Below are 6926 nucleotides of genomic sequence, written 5' to 3' on the forward strand. Positions count from 1 at the left end.
AAATCCACCTGCCTCTGCCTCCCAAGTGCTGGGATTAAAGGCGTGCGCCACCACCGCCCGGCTGCTTTCTTAAATACTGTTAGTCACAATTTTTGATACAATGTATGCTACTATAACCTATAACTGGCTACTTAGGTCTCTGTGAGGTTAAAAAATAAATAGATCAAATATTCACAAATTCTGTACTTGATTAAAACAGCTTCATTGCTTCCTTACACATATTCAAAGAATTTGCAAGGTCTCCCTGATAAAATTATGTACACGTAATGTAAGCCATCTTAAAACTCAAATGAAACATATATTCAATTATACATATGTTCCATTCCTTTCCTGGAATCTAAGATAAGTAAATGTGTGTTAGAATACAGAGGTGATGTCCATTTTATTTCATCACACCTTTGGCTTTGAGAATACTTATTAGTATATTTAGGAAACATAAGAATTTATAAAATCAAGACCTTTGTATATTGTTCTTTATTTGCTCATGAATTAATCAAATATAGGTAATATGTTGCCAGTGAGTTTGAATTATTTTTTGATCTTTGATTACTGTATACACACTGGTCATTTCACTATGTTCAGTGGTGAGATATATAATACATTTGGAGTGAACACTGTGCTCAATCTCATGGCATACTGTCTTCTGAAAATTTCTCAGGGGATGAATGGTATCTTTTGAAAATAATGGATTGTTGGCTGCTGGTTGACTAGCAGGTGCGGAATGTGCTGTCCAAGCATGTATTTGACAACCCTCCACTAAGTACAACTAAACTGGTACAGAAAACCCGCTGCGTCAGATGGGAAATCATTCTGTTTCCATCTTTTCATAGGTGAAGTCATCAGTTCCTTCTCTAACCTGTAAAGACTGAAAAATGGTTTCTTGTTTTCTTTGCTTTCTTGTTTTCACACTCTGCAACATGCATTTAGGGAAACTACTTATGTTTTACTATATACATGTAATATAACATGTATGTAATACAGAAAAAGACAATTATTATTTGAAGTTGGAAGATTAAATCCACTATGGGATTCTTTTATTTTCTCTGTTTTTCTCAAACTCTTCTGCTATTTGATTACAGAAATGACAATTCAAGGATAGTAAATGGTGGAATATTTTCTCAATGGCAAGAGTTAAGAATGCTTCAAAGGAACACAAGACAAATGTCTCCTCCCTTCCAGAAGCTACATCCTGGTTCTCTGCAGCCACTGCAAGGATTATCCAACCAAGAAAGCAACAGACCAATGCATGTCCAACATGGCTTCAGGACAATTAACTTGACACTTTTTCAAACAAGATGTTTGCCTCTGGCTCCTTTGTGGATTCTTAGACTGTCACAGTATAATCTGACAGTTTGCCAAATGTTAGAGTCAATTACATCAGTAATTATGCTAGACTGTTTCATAGTGTTTTGTAATTGCAATGATGTGAGGTTGCTAGTACTCTCTTTACTAGGCAGGAAGTTCTTAGTAATTTAAATCAAGCTACCTTTCTTAGCTAACACAGGTCCCAGAAACCTTGTTTTAACTCACAATATGTCTTCCCCTAAAGATACTCTGCATTTTTTATACTTCAGTTGTTTGTCTTCTTCGTTCAATACACCTTGAAAATTTTTAAAGCTTGTTATGAATGCAGTTAGCTTTTATGCTGCTGATTGTATGAAAGAAATTTTATTTATTCCTTATTAATATAGAATGTTTTTAGAAATCTAATGAAATCCAAGTGAACCAAAAGTAGTAAGAAAAAGAACACACTTAAACATATTTGCAGATAAATTGAAGTGCCATTCAGCTCAATAAAAATTTCTACTCATTTAATTTTCACTCTAACTTTTTAAATTATCAAGTATGCTCATTATATTATTGGTGTGACCAAAGTTTATTAACCTCAGTATAAGTATATATCCAAAAGATACTATCAAGTTAAAGTATTTGTCTCAAACCACAGAGAATCTTCAACAAAGTTATATGTTTTATGTACAGATATAGACATATATATAGTTGATAAATGTGTGGATACATATAAAGATAAGTAATGATTTTTATTATGTTACTTCACAAATAACAGTTTCCAAAGTTTTCTAAAAAAAAAAAAAAGACACATGTAAGTATTTACATGTATAAATTGCACTGCAAGTCACCTGATTTAAACATATACAAACTTTCAACTGACTATCCTCTAAAATAATAAAGCTTTAGAAAAGTAGAGTTACTAAAAGTTACAATAAGGTTATGTCTATAACCACAAAACAATTTACATCAACTGCAACCACAATAGTAGTGTTCCCTATTACTCATTCCTAAAGTGTTAAACGTGTATCTAGACATCTGTGAGAACAGTATTTTAGCTCCCACTACACTTTAACATCACTAAGGAAAGTGTCATTGGTACTGGCATTCTTTACACCCCCATATGCTTGGGTTCATGCATCCTACATGTAATCCATGAAAGAAATACCACCATAGCATACATGAAAAGCAGAATAATTTTATCAATAATTTAACATTGCAATCCAAGACCTAATTAACACTGCTTTGCTTTCTAAATTATGTCTTTTAAGAAAATGATTATCCCATCCAGAACTTCATAAATTATATGACCATGTGGTCTACAAAATCAAATTTATGTTGCTATAGTTACAAAAATAGATTTATAAATTCCACGTTGATATTAAGGGAAAGGAAGCTATATTTGCTTTCACCAACTGCAACTGTAAGCAAATGCAGGTACACAGCACTTTATTAGTAAAAACCCCTTTGGTAAGCATACGTTAGAGGAATTAATCATTCATTCCCTGCAGACTGCTTATGTATTTCATCAGGCCATTATCTGATCTGAATAACAAGAACAATTGCATAATAAAACACATTACTGCTGACACTAGCAACTTTATCCTTTCAACTTTAAAGTTGCAACTCCTGTATGACACAAAAAGCTAGTGTCAAAAAACTCACAATTTTATCATTCTGGCTAAGGTTCCCCTCCCTATGGTTACAGTAACAGTTACCAGGTATCTCTGTAGACTAGAAACAGCTTTAATTCAGGATACCTTTCCTAACACTGGGACACAATGATCAGAGCCAGAATGTGTGTCCGTTTATTATTGATGTAATTGATACGTCTCCACTTTAAGAAATGAGGCAGGATGAACAGTCCTCCTGTGCATTTTGTGGGAATAGATATGTAGTAAAATATATGTAATTGAATGTTTGGTTCATTCTTAAGTACTGCTGCTTATGGGCAATTATCCTTTTATTTATGTATATTTTTTCAAATGTTATGTATCATCTTAGAGATGTGAGGTCATAAATTATAGAGAACATATACATAATCCAGATTTGATCAACCAATGATCTCAGTTTAAATTATTTAAATTCATTTAAATCTAATCACAGGAATGGCAATGTAGAGCAAGTGGTGAGAAATAAAGTGATGTTTAGGAGACAATGACACATCTTTCTGAAGTGACTCCCTTCCATTACAACTTTATGTCACCAGAATCATCTCTGGGTACACTGACCTGTCCAATCACTCTAAACTCAAGTCCCAAGATAATCAGAACCACCCAAACAAAATGGCACAGTTCTAAGTGCTTTACCATTTTCAACCATTTTGTCTTTTTCATATTTTTAAAATTGATGTCCAATGAAATGCTTACTTAACTATTTGAGTACAGAGGTGACAAGACTTTGACCAAAAAAGTCTCATTAATTATGAGAAATCCAATAAGCATTAATTGATAATGATTCTTATAAAGAAAATTTGCATGCTAATTAGCTGTAATTCTCAGTCTAATTTTCTAAATTTGCAAGGTTTTTGTTGAAAAAGTATGCTTTATATTAACAGTAAAAATTGAAAGTTAAAGATAAATCACATTGACTTTCTTTTCTTACCACTATTTGACTCCAGTCTGTATAAGTGCCATTGTGTCAAAGAACTTTGTGTTTAAATAGGTGCAGTTGTTTCTAACCTGCAATTCCTACTGTATCTACTGTATATGTAACAATGCAAGAAGAATTAGATTCAGAACCCATTTGGCATTGATAAAGAGGGGGAAATGTTGAAACGTTATTGATTCTCTTCCCTCTTGTGCAAAACAAACTGACTCAACTATATTTTTCCTGACATAACATAAAGGTTTTATTTAGATATTACAAAATACTGGCGAATGTTAAGCTACACATGTCTCTTATTCTTTTATGGTACAGTTAACCCTTTCATGGAGAGAGGACGGGTGTCCTACTTGCTTGCACAGAAAAGCTGCAGCCTCTGACAGGGAATGATAGTCCAAGAGAAATGCTACCTGCAAAAGTTTTTGATGCAGCGATATTCAGCCTTCAGAGATACCTTAAACCTGTCAGTAGCTGATGAGCCTGTCACAGTTCATAACCGGCTGTGTCAGAGTCACAGCCTCAGCCCGCTCTCACACTGCATTCTTCACAGTTCCACTCCAAATTAACTTCATCAGATTCTCCACCTAGGCTTGTGCCAGGACTTCCTCCACAAATAAACTGCTCACAGACATGAAGTCATCCGAATAGGATTGTCTTCTAGTCTTGCAAAACATCTTTCTTAACTTTCCCTTGACCCAATTAATTTGCTCGTCCTCCTTACAACTAAAGATAAAACAAGCAAACCCACTGAAGTCAGCAAAGGATGGAACTTGGGGTGGACCAGGGTTGAAGGTGACAGAAAGGAGGAGGCAATGGGCTGGGAATCCTCAAAATTTCCTAGGTAATTTCCTAGGTAAATTCCTAGGTAATAGTCTTTCAATCTTAGAGCCAACCAACGTGTTCACAAGCCAGGTCTTCTAGCAGCCCTCGAACAATGAGCCTTTAACAATCAGACTCCTGGGGATGCTGCACATGCAGACACTCCTAAGTGATCTTCCACAAAGAAATCCACACAAAAATGTTTAGCGAAGCACTTCTCAGGTAGGAATTACTCAAGTTATATAAGGCAAGTTCTTCCCTGATAACACGAACCGGGAGGAAGCATTCGGTAGACGCCTCACTTTAGAGAGCAAGAGCAGAGAGCAGTTTTACTTACTAGGGCAGTCGCTCCGCTCTCCTCGGGAACAGAGGAGTCTTCCTTCCAATCCAACCGAGAACTGTCTTTCTATTCCAGGGTCCGGACTCAACTGCAGACAGGGAAAGCAACGGCCGCAGCCGGCAGCGCTCGCTCGGCGTCGGTGGGCTGCAGCGCTTCGGCTTCTTTAAAAGTGGTATCTGTGTGTGCGAGGGCGGCGCAGGAGGGTGGCGGCGCGCTCGGTGCCCGCGGGTCCCGCAGACGCCGGGGCGAGTGCCCGCAGGTGCGGCGGTGCGCGCGGGCGGGGCGGGGCGGGGCGGACCGGGCGGCTGCGGCGGGAGGGAGCGCCCGGGATGCTGGGGCTCGCACTCCGCTAGCTGGCTCGCTCGCGCTCGCGCACGGGCGCTCGCACCCGGCCCCGCGCGCCGCCCGCGCTCACCTGCATTTCCTTAACGAGCCACTTGATGGCTGCGGCGGCGCGGCCGCGGCGGGCAGAACCGGCGGGGGGCGGCGGGCTGCCGAGGCGACAGAGACCCGAGCCCGGGTGGCCAGGCCTTGCCCCGAGCTCAGCGAAGATAGCACCCTCCGGCTACTGGGCGCTGGACAGCGCCCGGCCAGGTGCTCACTTCTGCAGGTGTCCCCGCTGCCCTGCTCCGGGTTTCTTGGAGGGAAGCTGGCGGTAAGGGGTGAAGAGTCTCGGGGGTCTGAAAGGTAGGGACCAGAGCAGTACAGTCAGAGGACGGAGAAAGAGAGAGAAAGAGAGAAGGAAGCACTTGTCTTAGGGATGTGCTTCTGATATAGGATGTAGTTTGCAGTCCGGGAGCTGGCCAGTTTGGCGGGGCTTGAGGAAAAGAAGGGACTCAGCCATCGTGCTGGTTGTCTTGAAGAAAACCTGTGGAAGAGTTGCTGGGATGTAGCCTTCATATTCCGGAGACGACGCCCACAGGTATATGATGAAGAGGGTCCTTCACCACCACCTTGATACCCCACCGTCAGTGGTTTGTGCCCCCCACCCCAGATGCACTTCAGACTTGGGGCTCCTGAGAGAGGAACTTAACCCTTGTCCCTGAGAAAGGTAGAAGGGGGAGCCGAATCCTCAAGAACAGGGTGAGCAGGGTAAAGTAAAGACTCTTAGGTTTACATTATGTCTGACCAGAACACAGCTATTGGCAACAAATGCTGTCCCCTGCTAAACAGACAGCACATTACTCGGTTGGTGCTTAAAATGAAGAGAAACCAAAATAATTATCACGTTGGTAATAATACCAATCCAGAGCCTTGTGGGTGTACTCTGGCTAAAGGTGTTGTGAACATTGTGGGGAAAACCAAACAGCTGTGAGCTACTTCTACCCAAAGAAACATAAAGCTTCATCACCATAAGTGACATGCTCCCACAGTGTTCCTTTTTTCTTTCTTTCTTTTTTCTTTTTTCTTTCTTTGTGTGTGTGTGCGCGCGTGTGCGCATGTGTACGTGTACCTGATTTCAGTCTTGCTAAGTTTCTTTAGCTCTTAGTGACCCATCCTCTGTCGGGTTCCCTGTTCAGCCTCCCTAAAGCCACTATGCTCACAAATCCAAAAAGTTGCATAGGTATCTTCATTGTGTCTTAAAATGGCTTTTGGAAATGTCAGTATGTAAAACAAGAGACTCGCAGTGTAAGAGAATGCACATGCACGTGATATCTTTATGCAATTATACAGAGCACTTGCTTTTCGTATGTGTTGTCTATCCAAGATGGTGACTCATTCTCTGTATCTCTCTCTGTCTCTGTGTCTCTCTCTGTTTCTGTCTCTATGCTTCTATCTCTGTGTCCCTCTCTCTGTTTCTTTCTCTCCCACCCTCCCTTTCACTCTCTTCCTCCCTCCTTGCTCTCTCTCTCTCTCCTCCCTGTCTCCCTTGCCT

At 40.5% G+C, this 6926-nt stretch overlaps 1 protein-coding gene across 41 annotated transcripts in view; it reads right to left on the reverse strand.

Moving 5' to 3' along the window:
- Positions 1-5404, reverse strand: part of Ptprd (protein tyrosine phosphatase receptor type D) — a 2240535-nt gene extending 2235131 nt beyond the window's left edge. For 9 of the 41 annotated variants that reach the window (XM_031377716.1, XM_031377715.1, XM_031377714.1 and 6 more), the window contains exon 1: positions 5048-5401. The gene's annotated coding sequence lies outside the window, so the exon portion shown is untranslated. Of the gene's footprint in view, positions 1-5047 lie in introns of all 41 variants that reach the window. The other 32 variants (XM_031377713.1, XM_031377695.1, XM_031377712.1 and 29 more) reach the window with 11 other exon arrangements.
- Between the last annotated feature and the right edge of the window lie 1522 nt (positions 5405-6926).

Source organism: Mastomys coucha, unplaced genomic scaffold (assembly GCF_008632895.1).
Source record: "Mastomys coucha isolate ucsf_1 unplaced genomic scaffold, UCSF_Mcou_1 pScaffold18, whole genome shotgun sequence".
In the NCBI taxonomy this organism is placed as follows: domain Eukaryota; kingdom Metazoa; phylum Chordata; class Mammalia; order Rodentia; family Muridae; genus Mastomys; species Mastomys coucha.